This window comes from Podarcis pityusensis (genome assembly GCF_964106645.2).
Source record: "Podarcis pityusensis genome assembly, chromosome: 1".
Classification (NCBI taxonomy): domain Eukaryota; kingdom Metazoa; phylum Chordata; class Lepidosauria; order Squamata; family Lacertidae; genus Podarcis; species Podarcis pityusensis.
In genome coordinates this window covers 35,271,662-35,291,679 of record NC_138028.1, presented here as the reverse complement: position 1 = coordinate 35,291,679, position 20,018 = coordinate 35,271,662, and the positions used below count along the sequence as shown (strand labels likewise).

The 20,018-nt window shown below is 39.2% G+C and overlaps 1 protein-coding gene and 1 long non-coding RNA gene across 13 annotated transcripts in view; both read left to right on the top strand.

Annotated features, from left to right (window-relative positions):
- Positions 1–4,522, top strand: part of LOC308462700 — a 36,446-nt gene extending 31,924 nt beyond the window's left edge. For both annotated transcript variants that reach the window (XR_013979260.1, XR_013979261.1), the window contains exon 3: positions 3,153–4,522. This is a non-coding gene — a long non-coding RNA (uncharacterized lncRNA). The remainder of the gene's footprint in view (positions 1–3,152) is intronic.
- NPAS3 (neuronal PAS domain protein 3) overlaps positions 1–20,018 on the top strand; it is a 641,499-nt gene that overhangs the window by 64,863 nt on the left and 556,618 nt on the right. The gene's annotated exons all lie outside the window — the stretch shown is intronic.

Genomic DNA, 20,018 nt, shown 5'->3' with positions numbered 1-20,018 from the left:
GCTTTTTTATTTTTATTTTACATAGATATAGCTCCAGCAGCTTTGGATTCTTATTTAAATAGCTCGTAGGTTTCAGAATTAATATCATGCTTTTAAAAAAGCTTTAAAATCTTGTTTTATTCCCCAGAGATTTGTTTTCTGCTGTTGCGATTAGATGATGACAGCTAGCTGGCTTTTAAAATTGATCAGGAAGTATTCTGGCAGTCATTCAGTGTTGTAAAAGCACTTTAATGGATATGAGCTATTCACCCAAATCAGACTCAATGTCAAAACAGGCGAAAATACAGCTGTCACTCTGGACAACAAGTTACACATATGCAAGCAGCTGCTTTAAAAAATATTGAAAGTCAAGCCTGAAATGAATTTTAAGGGGTTATCTGCATATGTGCTGCTGATGTAGGCATGTGTATGTATTTTCTCTAATATTTGTTTTGTACAGGAAGCCTTTTGTTTTTGCAAAGCCTGACATGAGAATTTTGTTCTCGGTGTTCAGATCTTGAAAGTGAAAGGTTTTCATTTTGTTTATTATGTGGCAAACATTAACTGGTGATATTTGTAATGTAATTTATCTGTTACATTTGGCCCTGAATGGGCTGGGAATAGTGGAATGTAAGGAAAGCCAACCCCGGCCTTGGTTGAGCTACCTAGGCTTCCTCATTGGAACCCTGAGCTTTGCTTTCTCTTCCTCCATTGATGGAAGGTGGTAGCTTAGCCTTTGGAAACTTTGACTGCAGTTAGTAAGTTAGACAAAGAACAACCAAACCCTTGTGTTTCTCTTTCCCAAAGGCATGGTGAAATATTCATACATGACCTTCACATAGGACAGTACTTTTCCTTACGTTATGTAGGAAAAAATACATGGTAGAATTAAACAAGTGGGATATGTATGCAGGAAATGAGGTCCAATCATGCAATGGGATTTCCTCTCCCCCTCTTACCCCCGTGCAACCCCTAAACCTGTTCTGTGGGCTCCCCAACCCCTTGAGAGTAGATTTAGGGGGGGTGTGGAGGCATGCAGTAGGAGGAGAGAGGGAAAATAAGTATTGCACAAGTGGAACTTGTTTCACACCCACAATGACTTAGTTGAATCCTGCCCGCAATGAGCAATGTGTACAACAGCTTCTGAGCATGTGTAATTGTGGAGAAATTGACATGTTGCAGAATTCTCACACATACCCATGTATGCTAAATTTCACTTTGTAAAGCATTCCCTGCCATCATTTAAAAGTTATTTAATGTAGCACACCTTTGGAGACAATCCATATATTCCTATTTCAATGAAGAACTTTCTGGGTAAGCTTAAACATTCATGGATAGTTGGAGAGTTTCCCTGGCAGGATCTTAGTTCTGGAATCAAACAGTTCTGGAATCAAAATGATCTGTTTCAAGCCAGTTTCCATGGATGATACTCAAGTAAGAGTAGACTTTTTGAAATTAATGGATCAATTGTAGTCATGTTACTTAATTTCAGTGGGTCTAATTTGAGCAAAACTTTGCTGTATACCACCCAGGTATTAAGCTTGCACAGGTCAGTTCTTTAGAACCATGAAGAGTTTAGGACACAGTGGCAGGAAAAATGGGCAAGAACGGTATTCTGTAATCCTTTACCTAGTAGTGGCAAATAATAAAGTATTTACAGTCGTACTTCGGAAGTCAAACGGAATCAGTTCTGGAAGTCCGTTCAACTTCCAAAACAGTCTGGAACTAAGGCACAGCTTCCTGCAGCCAATCGGAAGATGCGGCAGACGTTCGGGTTCCAAAGAACTTTTACAACCTGGAACAATCACTTCTGAGTTTGCGGCATTCGGGAGCCAAAACATTTGTCTCACAAGGCATTAGACTTCCGAGGTACCAGTGTATTTGGATCTGGGCTCATGGATCTCTGTTAGGTTTCTTACTGCCATCACGTTCACCCTACAGGTGCATTTTTGTTAAAATATTCTCGTTAGAAACATAAAAATTACTATTTTGCTATCAATGGAGATTTTATTTTTTATTTTTTATTTTTCATAAGTGCTACAACTCAACTTTTTGTATCTTTGGGTTTTCCCCCTGCACTTGTTTTCCTTTACGTTTATTCTCTAATCTATTATATTTTCTCTTTAATTTTAGTTTGTTTATTTAACTATTAACAAAATTATCTGTAACACACTCTTTATCTATATATATATTAGGGCAGATAAGATAAAACAACCAAGCAAATCATATAGTATACATATTAAGCTACAACAGCAAAAACAAATGCATGCAGCTAATGCCAGAACAGACTAAAACAATAATCAGCATAAAAAAAGTTCAGGCAAGCTGTGATAGAGAGGTGCTCCTTTAGTTATTTCATTGATTAAATGCCTATGATCATACTTCACCAATAGTACCAGGGGGAGGGGGTTACCTATAAATCATAATAAAATATTATATACATTTAAATGCAATATTCATATTTATAGAACATAAGGCCCAGCCATCACACTTAAGTCATAAACACCATGTCAGTAATAAAGTCAAGCTAACAAATCATTTATATATATCATATCCTTCCCAAAGGGTCCCAACCATGTATGATTTTAAATGTAGGCATTGGAATCTTGGAATGGGTTCAGAAGCCCAGTCAAAAGTATTGTCAATGTCAAAGTGATTCTATTTGGCTGGGCCAGTTCAAATTCCAGCAGCTGCTTTCTGCAGTAATTGACATTTCTAAGTCATCTTCAAGGGCAGTCTCCCCACCAGTGCATCACAGTAATCCACATAGGAAGTTACTTGGGGATAGTCTATCAACGGTGATCTGTGCTCTTTCTGAAACCGAATTTTGGTGAGCTATAGATCACTTTCACCTGATCATGTCTTTATTTAGTGGCATGAGACTTACATCCATTTTGTTTGATTGGTGGAACATATAACTTACTTCTGCCATCGATAGATTGCAAGTTAATCTTGACAATTTTTTATTATTAAAAAGATTCTTTGTATTTGTTGAATTTGCCTATTAGGTTTGATTACTGGTTTTTGTTTTTTAGCCCTATTTGTTAATGTTAGTGTTTGTTAATGTTAATTTGTTAATGTTAGTGTTGCAGTATTTTTTAAAAATCATTTTGCACGTTTATAGAGAAAATACTGTATTGTGAGTTTTTCCTTCTGACCTGTTACATTTTCAGAACTATTTTCCTGCATGATAACTCCTCACAGCTGCAGAAACAGGATCATGGCAGACTTGTGGCAAAGGCCTGCAATGTTGACTGTCATCTAATGACTCACTGTGCCTAGTATAAATTGCTGCTCAAACAGCATCCTTCCAGGTTTTCCTCCCAGGAGAGCATGTGCTTTAAAGAGTGACCTTCCTCTGCCCCAGCCCGTCAGCCTGGAAAGTTTCTACTTGCAGTTGAATTTGTGTCAAGCAATGGCTGTACTTAAAACTTAAGATACAAAACGAGAAGAAATATTCTCTCTTTGTCTGTGTGTATGTTAGAATACCTGTATAGTTTTTCTTTTTCAAAAATTCTCCTACTTGTGCCTTAGCAGCCAAGCAGATATTTTCTCTTAAATGTTCATCTAAAACGTTTTCTAGCAATCTGGTATTCTTCGTTGTGCAATTTTAAAAAACTGAATAGGATAAGCTGTAATCAGCATGACCCTTGGGGTCTCTTCCTACTCTACAATTCTATGATTCTTTGATTTATATATGTATTTCCTACCCAGTAAATGAGATAAAACATACCAAGATACATGGAAAAAATATGTAGTACATTATAATTCCTTCCCTATTATTGTGGTCATAATTAAATAAGGGAGACATAAGATAAAGTGTGAGGCTCATAGGATTATTTAGTCAGTGCAATAGTTTCAAGTTTCGAAAGCTAAGCCTTTGAAATGTTTCCAAAATAAAAAGAGTGTGCTTTTTTTTGGAAAAAAATGTAGCCTAAAGTGTACTTTAACCTCAACCCAACCAGTTTACACCTTGCATACCTTCACTTTACTCCCATATCCAGCTACTCAGCCTGGCTAGTCCCAGATCCCAAACCTGCCTCAGGTAGCTTCTGAGCCAGGCCCATTCTTCCTTGTTTCTGGCTAAACATGTTTATCTTTCTAACGGCTGATGTAGAATTCCCCAAGTTCTGCTGTTCCTACCCCAACATTACATTTTAATAATCATGGCTTAGTGAAAGAAAAAGAATATATTTACCTCTGGAGCAAAAGAATTCTCCTCCTCAGTGTTGCTCATTGTACATCTTCCTTTAGCTTGTTTTATTTTAGAGCAGCGTGGAAGACAAAATCTCTTCAGCTAATAGAGATATCAGTTGATATTCTTTTGAATTGAGAAAGCTAATGTTTAAGTGCACGTTTTCCATTCTGTTTCTACCCAGAAAGTATAAACTGACAGACCAGGTTTTTTGGAACCTAGTTCTTATATGTAAATTACATTTGGAAAGATGTAAAGAGAGCATTTCTTCATTTTCTAAGTGTCTTATTTGTGAATCATGTTGAAAGTTGATGAAGGAAAATTAAAAAAAATGTGAATCAATAAAGCAGAAAAAGGCAATTAAAATAATTTTTGATGCATACAGATCCCCTTAATTTTAAATTATTTGTTCACCCATGCTTCACAGAGAGTTTATAGTTACAAATATTCTGAATAATTTCCACTATATTTTTGGGCATATCAGTAATGAATAAATGCTTCTGTTTGATGATTTTCAAAGAATGAGACAGGCTTTCTTAGGAGGGTGTGGACGATTGCCATGCAAGGCACACACTCCCCTTGGGGTTCCAGTAGGAGGCAGAGTGCCAAAGCCCCAGTGGGATAAACCAGCCTTGCGTGTAAGTCCTCAAAAATTACTAGCCTGCCCTGTTTATCCCTACATTGCTAGTTTACTCCTTTGAGACAAATTGGCTACCTGAAAGGGGGGGGGGGAGGTCTCTCTGTGCCAGTTTATAAATGGTTCCCTCATGGCTGCCTAGAGCAAAGAATTCGTTGCCACTGGTGACCAGGCAAGTGGCTGTTTACAAGCTTGGAATAAACAAGATGGTGTTCCACCTGCTGTTTTTTATTGTCATGCTGGAGGTCAGTGGCACAACTATTTATTATTTTACTAGTTCATTGCTTCCTTCCACTTCCCTCATCACATAGGGATCTTAGAAATACGGTATACACTGTAGCCCTATCACCCTCTTTTCTTGTTTTTCCTATCTTGCTTGTTCCTGGGCAGAAATCAAAGTGAGCACAATCAGGAAGTAATTTCTCTTTGTCCAAATCGCATGTGGGAAAGTCGAGATAATTATTTGCCTGACTTCAGAAGCTCAACTCCACTTCTACATCACTGAACTTTTGGAAAACATTTTAATACATAAAAATGAATGCTGAAATTATCACCCTTGGCATTATAAAGTATATCAATAGCCTTGGCAAAACTCTAACCAAGAGAATGAGTATTTGCACAGGTTTGCTAATTCCTTTAATGACAAAACCAGACAGTTGCCTTCAATACTGCAAAACTCAGCAGCTGCCATTGGGGGAATGCTTTTACCTTAATAATCAGAAATCTTAAATATAAGGCAGGTAGTTTTGGAGATGCCATGTCCAGATTTATTGATAAATATTAGTTCTCCCTAATTGAGTCACCATAACTTAGACCAGATGTTTCTGAACTACGATTCCCATCAACCCCGGCCATAATGGCCAAGTGGTCAAGGATTATTGGAGTTGTAGTCCAGCAACTTATGGGAGGCATCACATTGACTACCCTTTCCGTACACAGTTACTGTGAACTGGAATGATGAGGGCCTGTCTCTTTGCTTGAAAGAAAAGGTCATATGTACAATGATACTTGTGAACAATATGCTAGGACTTTGAACCTTCCCTTGTCTTAGTAGCACACCCAGAAACAGAAAAGAGTTTCTGTCCTGTTCTGGTTGAAAGAGTATCTGTCTTCCAGGTTCCTCAAGGAAATGCCATTAATTGCCTGGACCAAATTGCCTGTCAACCTTACACAGGCACGAGAGTGAGGATCACTTACTTATGGCAGCTATGCCTGTAGCAGATATTCATTAAGTACAGGCTAAACTGACTCTAAAGCAGTTAACTGTATTTTTAAACCAATCTGAAAATGTCTTGTGTAGAACTAAGAGTTTCTGTTCACACCATTTACCCCAAATATTGTCGCTTGAATGAAATTGTTGCTGAAGTTGCTGTATGTTTTGGTAATAGCATCTTACCAGCTGAAGTTGCAATTTAATGCTGTGCACTTGATTGAACTTCATTTTTTCAGGCATAAAGGAAACTGCGTTACATTCCCGTGAACACGCCCACTTGCCACCTGACTTTCACTAAAAGCATGTCCACTTGGTATAGTTTTCTTTTTTAGACAAGGGCTTGTATAAATTAGCTCAAGTGCTGCTGCATGGTCGTTTTCTATTTCTTTTGTGATGTTCCGAGAATTACTCCATCACAAATTTAAAGATATTCTGAGAGAGGAGAAAATAATAAGAAAATTATGGGAGTTGTAGTAACCTTGATTTCAAATGAAATGTGTGTTTTGTGTCTTTATTTCATTCTTAACTAAACTAAACTATGAGTAAACAAGCCCTGTGCGCCTTCCTCTCCTCATGAGCTCCATTTTAATGAGTTATTTTTGCTTTAAAAGAAACCATAGCTTGACATGATATCTGAATTAGCAGCTATGATTTGTGTGAGCTCTCCAAACAATGATTACAAACCATGGCTTCATTTGAATTTCAAAAGCAGAACACTTAAAAATGGAGGGCATCAAGGAGGGTGAATTATGCTAAGATACCGGTAGGTTTCGAGAGCTCAAGGTTTCTAAGAAAGCAAAAATATATACAGCTGCTCCTCTATGTACACATAAGATCATAGGAAGTTACCTTATACCAAGTCAGACAATTGGCTTACAGGGGAATCCCCACTTATGCAGGGGTTCCATTCCGGGTCACCACACACACACACACACACACACACACAAAAGTTCTGCCCTGTTCTGCCCTTGCCCCTCACACTTTCGGCACCAAAAACGGCATGCGGATAGTCAGCTCAGTACTGTAGACCTTGGCAGGGAGTGACTCTGTGATTTCATACAGCAAAAGGTCTTCTCTGTTCTTACCTGGAGATGGAATCTGGGACCTCCTGCATTCAAAACAATTACTCTAACACTGAGTTGTGGCCCTTACCCCAATTTTCAGTATGACATACCAGGTAGAGGTAAATAACACAACCATTATTTAAAACGATTTATCTTTTAATTGGACCAACTTTTGTTGGTGCAGGGGTATGCTGGGGAAACCCAGCCAGATGGTGTGGGGTATAAACAATAAAATTATTATTATAACGCAAACATATGAGTTTGCACTATGACCTGCTGCTTACCAGTAGAAGTGTTGCTCAACTCCCCTCTGGTTACTGCAGTGTCACTGAGACCCACCCACACTGCCTGCAATAACATGTTATTTTAAACCATGCTTTAGGGTGATGTGCAAAAGTGGCAACAACCCACCGCAAGCCTTGGACTTGGGTGCTTAATCTCCTTGATTTCCACCCTGCCAAGAGACTAGTTTAGAAGGTTGTACTTTCATTTGCGTAAACCATGGTTTCTAAAGCTGGCTTGTTTAAATTAATTACGGTTACTCTTAACCACAATTCTGGGTCTGGACAATATGACAAATTCTGATCAATTAAAAGCAGAAGGAAAAGCTTCCAAATTTCTCTTGTCCATGCAGAAGGGAGCACGACAGTCTGAGCTTGCTGTTATTTGTACATCTCGCCCTAAACCCAAGCATAGGCGAACTCGGTCCTCCATATGTTTTGGGACTACAATTCCCATCATCCCTGACCACTGGTCCTGCTAGCTAGGGATCATGGAAGTTGTAGGCCAAAAACATCTGGAGGGCCGAATTTGGCCATGCCTGCCCCAAACCCTGAATTAGTGTGATGGGCAAACATGGTTATTATTTCAGGCTCATCTCCCTGGCCTTAAGGGTCAGAAGTGTCAATTTTATTTACCCCATGAATATGGGAGTGGGGATGTATATTTGGCATTTTAAGTAGGCTATATTCAGATTAAATTACATACTGAATTGCTAGTGTCTCTGCCTTTTTTTGTTTACAATAGTTTTATACAGCCCAATAGCAAATATTTTTAGGCATCTATAGAGAGATTATTACTATTACCATGCTAGTTCAGCATAAGTAGAAAATATGTTGCTCTGATCTCATTTCCTTTTCAACTGAAGCTAATATTTCACAAACAGTAGTAAAAACTTTAAAGCCTTGTTTTCACGTCATTCAATCACTGAAGCAGGGAAGGCCCTTTGCTGTAATTATCTCAGCAAATTATTTTATTGAAGGCTGAAGATCGTAGAGATCCTAGTCAGTACATTACTGGGTCACATATCCCTAAACTGGTGGCTTCTGGATATGAGTGAAATACCTCAATGTGAACTTGGGAAGCCTGTTGTGAAGGTTTCACAAAATCTATCATTGTGTTTCTGTTTACACTGTTAACACTGTATTGTTTAAAACATATACAAATTGATTAATATATAATAAAAATTTCTAAGCAGGATAAATTATCATTATCATCATTATTGTTATTAGGTGGCTTACAACATACCTGGACGGCTTACAACATATCTAAAAACATAATAAAAACATCAATCCTTAAAAACTTCCCTATACAGGGCTGCCTTCAGTTGTCTTCTAAAAGTCATATAGTTGTTTATTTCTTTGACAATTGAAGGGAATGTGTTCCACAGGGTGGGCACCACTACTGAGAAGGCACTCTGCCTGGTTCCTTGTAGCTTTGCTTCTCGCAGTGAGGGAACCACCAGAAGGCCCTCGACACTGGACTTCAGTGTCCGGGCTGAACAATGGGGGTGGAGAGGCTCCTTCAGGTATGCTGGGCCGAGGCTGTTTAGGATTTTAAAGATCAGCACCATCACTTTGAATTGTGTTCGGAGATGTACTGGGAGCTAGTGAAGATACTTTACAACCAGTGTTATACGGCCCCGGCAGCCACTCCCAGTTACCAGTCTAGCTGCCACATTCTGGATTAGTTGTAGTCTGTGAGTCAGCTTCAAAGGTAGCCCCACATAGAGCGCATTGTAGTAGTCCAAGCAAGAGATAATCAGGGCATGCACCACTCTGGCAAGACAGTTGTGGGCAGGTAGGGTCTCAGCCTGTGTACAGAGGGAGCTGGAAAACAGCTGCCCTGGACACAGAATTGACCCGCACCCCATGGACAGCTATGAGTCCAAAATGACTCCCAGGCTGTGTACCTGGTCTTTCAGGGGCACGGTTACTCTGTTCAGGACCAGGGAGTTCCCCACACCTTCCCGCCCCCTGTCCCCCCAAAACAGTACTTCTGTCTTGTCAGGATTCAATCTCAATCTGTCATTCGCCAGCCATCTGCCAACCGCCTTCCAGACACACAAACAAAATCAAAACAGCAACAGTATAATTGAAACAAAAATACAACATAAAGCCAGCAAAACAGTAGTATAAAAGTTCATGAAAACAACTAAAAACTGGAGTTCATATAAAAAATGTCTGATCCTATGGGTCATGGAAAGCCTGGATAAAGTATTTACAAGACATCTGAAGTAACCGATGTTTGCTGCTTCGTGTATGAAATATTATTTGAGAAAGCTATTCAAGCAATCAGTCACTGACTGCACTAACTACCAAACATTTACCACCTGTGCGAGAAAGATCTGATCTTAAATTCTTGAGATATGTCTGCATATCAGGCTATAGGAGGGGGGAAATGGGACTTATGGGCTGTCCAGTGTTCTGCTAAAAAACCTGCTTTATCAGGTTCCTCCCTCTGCTGTCAACTTGGAGCATCCATTCCATCAGGCGATAGCAGAGGCAGGATCTTTCCATCAGCTTAGCTGAGAGACTAGCAACTTTTGGCCCCTCCTCTTCTTGAGTTCCTTCCATTTCTAACTCAGTGTTACAGGAATCCTGTAAGTAAGAACTGGGTCCAGGTTTGCTATTCCCTCTTAGCCTCCCAGATAGTTTTTTGTTGTTGTTGTCACGACTTTCAATATTGTACACTTGAGTGCAGGGACTGGCTTCTTATTGATATAGTGGTACCTCGGGTTACATACGCTTCAGGTTACACACTCCGCTAACCCAGAAATAGTGCTTCAGGTTAAGAACTTTGCTTCAGGATGAGAACAGAAATCGTGCTCCGACGGCGCAGCAGCAGCAGGAGGCCCCATTAGCTAAAGTGGTGCTTCAGGTTAAGAACAGTTTCAGGCTAAGAACGGACCTCCAGAATGAATTAAGTACTTAACCCGAGGTACCACTGTATTTGTAAGCTGCTCTGCAAACCCTTTTTTTGGCTGATGAGCAGAGTAAAAATACTTTAAAACAATCAAACGTGTGTTAGGACATGCCGATCATTGGAACGAAGTATTGCCACGTGTCAGAAGGTTCGTAGTTTCGAACAATTGTCTGTTTTGTCTTTGATATTTAATTTGTGCTGTTACCTGTGGAAGCAGGCTTAATATAACACCCTATCCGCTAGTCCTGTTTGCTACATGCTTGCAGCCTAATTTCCATTATATTCCCTGTGTTATATAGAAATACTTAATGTCAGGAAGGCAGTATTTACTGAAATACACAAGTTCAGAATTCATCATGATTCTGTGTGAAATCCACTCGCCCTTTGCTCCCCACCCCCCTCCTGAATTGGAATGAAATGTGCCTTAAACTGTAGTGAAATACATCACATGCAGCAACAGTGGGGCCTTGCTTCGCCTCTATTCCTGGTGTGAAATCGATACACTATCTTTCCTCCTGACCTGTTCTGTGACCTCCATTGCAGCTTTCATGCTGAACAGCAATTGCTTTGAACAGCCTGGGTCTGCCAAGGCTCACAAATGATTCCCCGCTTTTGTCTAAAACTGATGCTGATAACAAAGGAATGATTTTAAATAATGCAGTTGTAGTCGTTTTCTAATTATGAATTACATGAAAGTGCATGCTCTTCTATTATTAAACCGTTTCAACAGCAGATACAGTGGGTATATAAGCGAAATTGCTTCATACTGGGACAACGCAGGATTTCTGTCCTGAAATTTTTTTCTGCTAAAGTTTACGTTGCTTGTGGAAAACAGCAGGTGTAATAATAAAGCATATTGTGGGGGGTAGTTAAGTGGAATTTTATATTCCTGTTGAATTTTGTAAACCCTGAAATGTAATTTTCACACCACTGCCACAGAAGAAAAGTAGGTTGGACACAATTTAATTTCCCAGGTTTCCTAACCACAGTCTTAAACTAAATCAAAGTTAAAAATGGGCACTGAAAATAGTAAACTATTTCTGTAAATTTGAACTTACATATACAGAGTATATGTAAATAGTAGTATTTTAAAATATTTTAGACATTTACCTTAAGATGTGGGGGAATTATTGAAGTTATAATTGGCATTTACACTTGCATCAAGAAATCCATTGTTCAATTAGGTAGATTAGGCTAATAGCTGTTACTGGCTTTGAAATTGAGAAACTGTCTGGTGTTATGCTGAAGTTATTATTGCTTACAAAATGTATTGGTAAGGAATAAAATGCAGAAGGACAGTTTTAAATATCTGTCTTTTGAGACTTTTCACACCTGCGATTAAAAAAAAAAGAATACATCAATAAATATTGCTGAAACTATGAGTTGCTTAAAAAGCATTTTTAACAACACAGCATAACTAATCGAAATTACATGGAATAATACTAGCTTACTTTTACATTTCATTTATGGTGTGATGTACACGGAAATTGTCTTTTCTGTCAAACAGCAAGACGAATATTGCTTCTGACAAACTCCACTATAATAACTACTATATAAAACCCACACCCCTCTGTTTCTTTCATTCATTCCAGCTGTTATCAGCATAGCTTCATTTCTGATGCACTAGAGAACTTTTTTTTTTTTAAAGGTCTGGTAACAAGTGATTTTCCATAATGTAAAGAAACTTGTGTGTGGTTGTGAATCACTGATGTGACTAAGGGAGAACTGTTGTATTCCAGTATTATATTTAATAGTAAACATAACTCGTTTGAAGATTTCTTATTGTTTATTTCCAGCCACATTTATATTAGTTTATGTGACGGCTGCCATGTTTCCTTCCCCAAATAACCCTGGAATGATGGTCCAAGCCATTTTGAGATCAAAATATTGAGTGGGGGACAGGCCTCCTAAAGGGGAACTGTGCTGCCGCTGCTGCTGGCACTCTGTGTGGTAGCAGCAAAATAAGGTTCTGTTAATCTCACATTTCTTGATTGTAACCATTGGTCATCACTGTTTAAAACAAGGGAACTGGGCATGATACATCAATTAAGCATAAGTAGATAAAAGCCAGATGAATTAAATATGTCAGCATACCCAATGAAAAAAATAACTACTATCCTCAGATCAACCAGTTATGTACTGTACCTAGATTTAAAATCCTTTCTTTAAATCAAGAAGATAAGTAACTATTAACCATAACAAATAAAACTTACAAAAATAAAACTGAAATAATTGAACTAGTCAGGTTTTTCCAGTAGAATCTTATGTATTTGCCTTACAAAATTTGACTCAGGTGTATGGTAGTGCTATTAAGAAAGTGGCAAGTCTTCTCAATATCTTGATAGCCTTATTGTGAAAAAGAAAATCTGTATTTTGACACACTCACCAAGCAAGTGTGGGGAAGCTTATGGTCTCTGCTCTAGTTCCTAGCTGATAAACTGTGGTTTAGAAACCAGAAAATGTACATCCAAAGTGAACCATTGAGCTATTCTCATTCAGTGAAAAATAGAAGATCTGTGCAAATATTTTACAATTAGTGGAAACTATCACTCTTTCATGGTAAAAGAACTAAAGACTACATATTACTCTGGATCTTTTTGAAACCGTATCTCAAACTTGTAATACAGTAGATTACTCTTGACATGAACAACATTTTCTAAAATTTGTATTAAAATCAAATCCCCCTAAGTCATATTACTACTTCATTATAAGCATGAATGAGTAATACAGGGTTTGTTCTCTCCAATGAATTGTTATGCAACAAGACTTGATGGTAATTCTACCTTTCCCAAAATCTGATATCAGGCAATTTATCTTCTAAACAATACTCCCGAGTACTAAACCTGAAACGTTCTGGCATCAGCCCAAGTCAAACTTCAAGAAGCTGATTCTCAGGAGCATTTCCCCAACTCCATAAATGTGATTGTTTTAATAAATAGTGTACACGTGTCAAGATTACTTGTAGTGCTGCCTGTTTATGTTTATTTGTTTTCCTGCAACAAATCCATTACCAAATAGATATTGTTTAGAAGTTATTTTAGGCACTCACTATAAAAACAGATCCAGTAACATATTGAGATGGTAGCTTGTTGAATGGGGAACATGTTCTTGTATGTGTTTCTTTAAAGTAAACATGGACAACGTATGACTCATGAGCTGCAAGCAACCCTTGAAGGCCTTCAGCGTGACCCACAAACCCCAAATTCCCTGCCGTGTTGCAGTTTTACCTGCAAGAGATGTCCCTGCAGGAAAAGAAGAGTGTTGGATCTGTTCCCCAATTCTGCTCAGTTGGTGAGAGAACAGCAAATTGGAAATATGGATCCTACCAGTTCCATGCTTCTAAAAGGTCTCCTTGCCCATTTGCTGTTCTAGGACCAGTTAAGCTTTGAAAGGTTTGGGTACACTTGTACATCTCCAGCCCACCTCACCCCAATGAAATGAGATTCTAGTTCATGAAGTCAGTTTGCATCTTTCAGCTGCTCCTGGCTTTTTAATTTTATTGAATGTGCGCAACAGAGAGAGTAGAGCTGGGTTCACGGCTCTCATGGGCCAGGAGTCAGCTTTTCACCAGCTGAGCAGCAGCCTGAAGGAGCAAAAGGCAAAGTGACTCCACCTGTTGCTGATCAGCCTTCTTGCTCCTGATGAGAACCAGCTGGCGCCAACGTTCTCAAGCAGGATTTCCAGCCTCAGTCAGTTGCTGGAAATAGCATTTGTAGTTCCTGGCCAGACCATGCTGTGTCTTGCTTCCTGTGACCCTTGGCTTTCTTGACCTCTGGATGGTCTGATTATGTGAACTGAGATACTCCTGACCTTAGGACTGAACTGAACCTTGCATACGGACTCTGCCTCCAGGCAAGTACCCCCCTGAGACTTGGCTGGTTGGCTGGCTTCTCCCTTCACTGAGTTCTGCCATGGCTGGCAGCACAGGACTACAACATGGGCTAGGGACAAAGCAAGGCTGAAATGGCAGAGAATCTACGGAGGCTGGAAGGGCACTCTTCAGTTATATATAGATTAATAGCAGCTGAGATTAGTGAACAGGAGCAAAATTGTGTAGGAAAGACTCAATATATTAATGTGCGTGTCTGTTGAAGAGTGTTTTGGATCACCCTAGTTCATATTTCTTAAAACCAAAAATAATTTCCCGCTAAAATTCAGTAGAACCATGCAAGATTCACACACTGCTTCTAGAATGGCATTCATGCCTCTTCCAGCTCTTGCAGAAAGCTTCATAAAGGGTTAGAAGGCTTGGGGGGTAAGCGCTGAAATGGCAGTGAATTGGTGGCTGGTTGCCTAGAAGATATTAGCGGGTGGGGGGGAGAAAGAGAAGTACTCAAATGTAAGGGAAGCAAGCTGGATGGATTGGGGGGGCAGCCGTGTGTGCTTCTATGATTGTGCAGGAGGGGGGGAGAGGGAGAATGAATATGAGAGAGAATGGATAATGTATGAATGTATGTGTGAGAGACAAAGAGGAAATTAATAGATGTATGGAGGAGAAAGGAGGGGGGAAAAGGTTGACTACCCATGTGGTTCTTCACTCCTGAAATATTACCCACCCCTGGATTAAGGTAAAGGAAAGATGGGTACCTTTACATTCCGTAGGTTTATGCTGAATACATTCATCTGTTGCAATTACTAAGATTCAAGTAAACATGTAGATGTACCCTGCACTAACATTGCTCTGTACGTGCTGAATCTCCCCGTCCCCCGTGACTTTCATACACGATACTTTGCAGTACTCAGGACTGAAGAAAATTGGTGGATGCGGTAGTAGCAGTAGTAGAGAGCAGGTAGTAATTAGTTGGTGACTTTAATGGGTGGTTGCTGCCCTTCAGCTGTTGTTGTGCAAGCAGAAGTGACTTTCTATCCCAACATGTGGGATAATATATTAATTTTTTATATTTTTATTTCAATATAAAATAACACCGTATTTCAGTATTGCAAAACAGTTATCCACCAGTTCTGCAGTATTTTGCAAACTATAAATCTGTCCATAATTCCTCCAAAAAATATATGCGAGTGCACCATTTGTTTCAGAATTTACACTGCTTTCCCCTTCATGGTTGCCATACCTTCAACCTCAGCATCTGCACATCTGGGGAAATGTTTGGAAAGTGAAGCCTGTTGTACATGCTTAAGAGCACTGAATGTGCAGGGTTCCATATCATATGAAGATCCTGCACATGGGCAGCAGAGTAATAGATGGTGGCAATGAAGGCAAATTGTCACAGCCCAGCCCCCTTACCTTCAGTAATGAGTGAAGCTCCTTATCTTGATTTGCAATTAACTTGTTTTTATGAACTCTTTGAATAAGTGTCAGTGGAAGCTTATCTCCCCACCCCCACTACTGAAGGGTTTTGGGTGGAATTCAACTAAATTGTTGTGTGTGCAGGACAAGGTCCACTTGCACAGTTGCACACACAATGTGCCCATCCCCATGTGCCCCCAAATAGGCTCTGTAGGGGCCATGCAGTGGGAGGAGATGTTGGAAAGTTCCGTTACATAAATGGACCTAGTGTTAGACACTGATATATGAATGTCTAGGCACACTTTTAAAAAAAAAAAAATACAAAGCTGAAAATGAATGAACTGCTGCTAAAATATTATGTTCATTTTTCACATGGTCTAGTCCAGGCTTCCTCAACCTCGGCCCTCCAGATGTTTTTGGCCTACAACTCCCATGATCCCTAGCTAGCAGGACCAGTTGTGAGGGATGATGGGAATTGTAGTCTCAAAACAGCTGGAGGGCTGAGGTTGAGGAAGCCTAGTCTAGTCTTTCCCACCCCCCCACCCCCCATATTCTTAAGAGGGTCTCTTCTGCAGTCTTTAGAGAGCAGCTGGAAGTGGGCAGGTAGGAAAAGGTCCTCCTTTCCTGTCACTGTGCAGTTTTAATCTGAAATTTTAGGCCCAGAATGCAGAAACTGCTTGCACTAGTGAAATTCCCTGTTGCAAAATGCGTCTAGAACAATGGGAGTTTCAAACACTATGGACCTCCTTCCTCATATGCATAACCACGCTGCGTTGAATTCCACCATTTATGTTAAGTTCAGAAAAAAACAAGGTTAAGCTTTTATGCTTTGCCAACCCTCTGCTGCTGGTGGTTCCCTCCCCATTCCTTTCCCCCAGTTTATGAAATTGCAGGGGAAGAGAAGGAAAGCTGTCAAAAGCTGAGAATTCATCTTAAGTTCTATGGTTCCTATCTGTGATAAGGTAGATAGCATGCTCTGTGCCTCAGCTGACTGATTTCTGGGAACTGAAGTGTTTTCTCCGCACCTCCTGAGGAATTCCTCAATAATGGATGCTCTCAATGTATGCATTGCATGAGGACTAAGCGGAATTGTCACGATAAAACCTGAGCCTATGCCCAGGTTCCATTATTAGCCAAACACTGGGGAATGCTTATATCCCAAGTCTGTACCTCAAGGATACCCCAGGAATCCCTATTTTGTGTCACAAAAAACATTCTTAGTTTGAGATGCCAACATTGTTACAGTATTTTCCCAATAGATAGCTAAAATGTGGTATGTAGTCCAGGAAAATGTCAAAGAATTCAGACTGTAGCTTGCAGTTTTGCCATAAATTGTATCTTTTAGTTTTGCCTAGTCACATTTATTCACAGATGTGAAAATAATAAACAACCTCTTTAGGGTTTCAATTCTTCCCCAAGTGTGGAAAGGAATGTTATTCTTCCCTTTCCAGGAGGCCATGGTTATAAATAGTATATCTTAAGCTATCCAGAGGATTTTGAGCTCATGACTATTCATTTTCAGGCAGTCATAGAATTGAAGAGTTGCCTTGTTCAATCCATTGCACTAAAGTAGCCTAAATTTGTACTGGAGAATTGGTTATACACTTACATCCTCTTTCTAGGTATCCCTTCTGAAGAGATTATACAACTTCAGGAGGCAATTTGTTCCATTTCTTAAGTTACTAATACATTTCAGAATATTTTCCACATTGTTAATTGTTTATATTGAGCTTTTGTCCATTGATGCTTCAGAGCATGCGATTATGGGAAAACAATCACAGGAGAGACTTTCCTGGCCAAGATCTACCTTGTATTGGTACCGATTTCATGATTTCCGTGATTCGTTCATCCTGAAGAAAGAAAAATTGCCAGGAAATTGTGTCTAATAAAAGAAACAATTTGGAAAACACTGTTCAACCAGACCAAAAATATTTTTTTTTTATTAAATCTATGTAAAGACAGAGATAAATTATTATTTAATATGAATCTAGCAGCAAGAATCTTGAATGCAAAATACTGAGAGGGAATGACAAAAAATGTACCCACTTGAGGGAATGGTACATTAAACTGTAGCAACTGGCAACTTCGAGGAAAATCACCTAGATTTTATAGGTCTGGCAAGAGAAAAAATAAATATCTTTGAACAAGAATGGGCAATGCTTTTAGAACTTTGGAATAGCAAGCAAAGGATGACTACCTAAAAGCCTTTTACAGTCTTATAAGAGGCCTATGGCCTTCCTCAAATTCTAAATCAAGCTATAAAGCAAAAATTCAAAACCAGAAAATGCAAAGTCAGCAAGGTGATTTAAACATTTGTCCCTAATAGTTCTAAAGGCAATGACAGTTGCAGCTATATATCTATATATGCCTTATTTTTGTTCTGCCTATTTGGCTGGCTTATCACTTGAGTGTTTCATTTAATTGATAATTACTTAAACGGTTCAATTATTTATTGTTTGCTCTGCTATTGTTGTGCCTTTATTGCTTTCATTTACTCCTTGTATGTATGTTTGTATTTTTGTATTTATGTATGAATAAATAAGTATAACCTCCCTTTGAATGTTCACAAATTGTTATAATTCACATGTCTGAAATATTATTTCAGTTACCAAGACCATTATTGTTGCAGATGTTTTTTACTGGATTATTATCAGTTGCCTTGAGTATTGATGATAGAAGAGGGTATACTAATAGTGATGATAATAATAGGACCTTGCAGGTTCAGAACAAAGATTTGCCTCCTTGCCTATCCATCTTTCTTTCTATTCTGTTCTTTATAGGGTGCCCTATAAAAAAAAGGTTCCCTGGGTGGCTCCTGGGCAAAAATAGCAAGCTAACAATACAATATGATAAAACAAAACAACAAAGTTTTAAAAACCGAACTATTCCAATAGTATTTTGAGGTGTATGTTTATAAAATACATTTTTAGATGACAACAAAGTCTTTCAGTCTTTTGGTTTTCCTTTACGTTTAGAGGTCCTTTGTTTTTAGAAGTAAGCAAGGATTCATGAAGAATCACTAATGGTATGAACAGGTGTTTTTTAAAAATTATTAGCTTTTCACAAATGTATAGCTGAAAAAGTCCTGTTCGGATGGATCCTCTAGAAGCAGATGGAGAATAGAAAAGTCTGCAAATCTATTTTCAAAGGTGAAAAGTGGAGAGCAGAGAAAGCCGTCCTTTCTTAATTTTAGCAGGGGAAAAAAATCATTTCTTTTAGATGGCTTTAAAAGGTGTTTAGACAAATTGGCAGAATATAGAACTATCCATAGCTATTAGTCCTGGGATCAGTGGCAGCATGCCTCAGCATACCAGTTGCTGGGAACAACTGCTAGATGGGCCTTTCACATGATCCACCAGTAAACACTGTATTTTTAGTTCAATTTGTTACTTGAAATTATATACATATTGCCAAGCTAGTTATGCATTTCTGTAGGCAGAGGAAACCCGGATGGCTTCTCTATGTGAGACAAATGGGTGGAAATGCATACTGAGTGTCATTTGCTACATATCTCTCCTAATTGGCATTAATGAACATAGAATTTACCTGACTGCAACATTGCAGCTTTTCCGAAAGAGAAAGCAAGCAGGGCACACAAGCAAGCATCTCAAAGCTACCCCCTGTCTCCTTTCAGAAGGGGAAGAAAAGAGTCATTCGTGCAAATCTCTGTCTATCACTGCCATGGTCTGCAGGCATGGCAACAATGCTTCAAGATCAATGGGAACAAATGCCAAGTGGATGATAAAAGATTTTTAGCCATTGAGTTTGGTGCTTATCCATTGCTGGAAGAGGCAAGCACAATAGTGATGGCCATCAGATTTCCAACTGGTGATAACATTCCCCCACCCTGCCCCATAGGAGCAAGTGATTGCCCCTGTTTGAGTGATACATACGACATAAATGCTTAAAAGGTTAAAAGTTACAACAAACCGACAAGAGTCCTGAATTCTGGAAATACGTTTTGCATGGTTATGTTTTGCATGCTACTGTGGCACAGACACGTTCCCTATGTACCCTGTTTCATAGTCCTCTAATGGTGGACTGAAATACTGAGCTGTAGAATTTTTGTGTGTGTAAAGCAGTTAAACATCTATGTGAATAATTCCGTCATCACAAGCTATTCAGCTTGCCAGACAGAGTGACACCCCCCCTTACATGCTGTTTTGGGGGTTCTTCTAAATTCTCCATGAGCCAATGTTAGGGGAGCTTGGGAGAGGGGAAAAGCCCCGTTGTGCTTGCAGAGGTCCTTGCACAGGGTTCCTAGTGGGACTAGTTAGTTGAATTCTGATCAATATCTCAAGATTTCAGAATTCTAAGTCTTTATGAGCTACACCATATTACTCTCACTTGTTCATAGATTGCTATATCGAAAAGCCCTATTTTTTATTTTTAGTTTGGGTCCTGATGCAAAACTGAGCACTCTTATACGAGCCAATATATTATGGGATACAAACAGATATATCAATGAAGTGAAATGC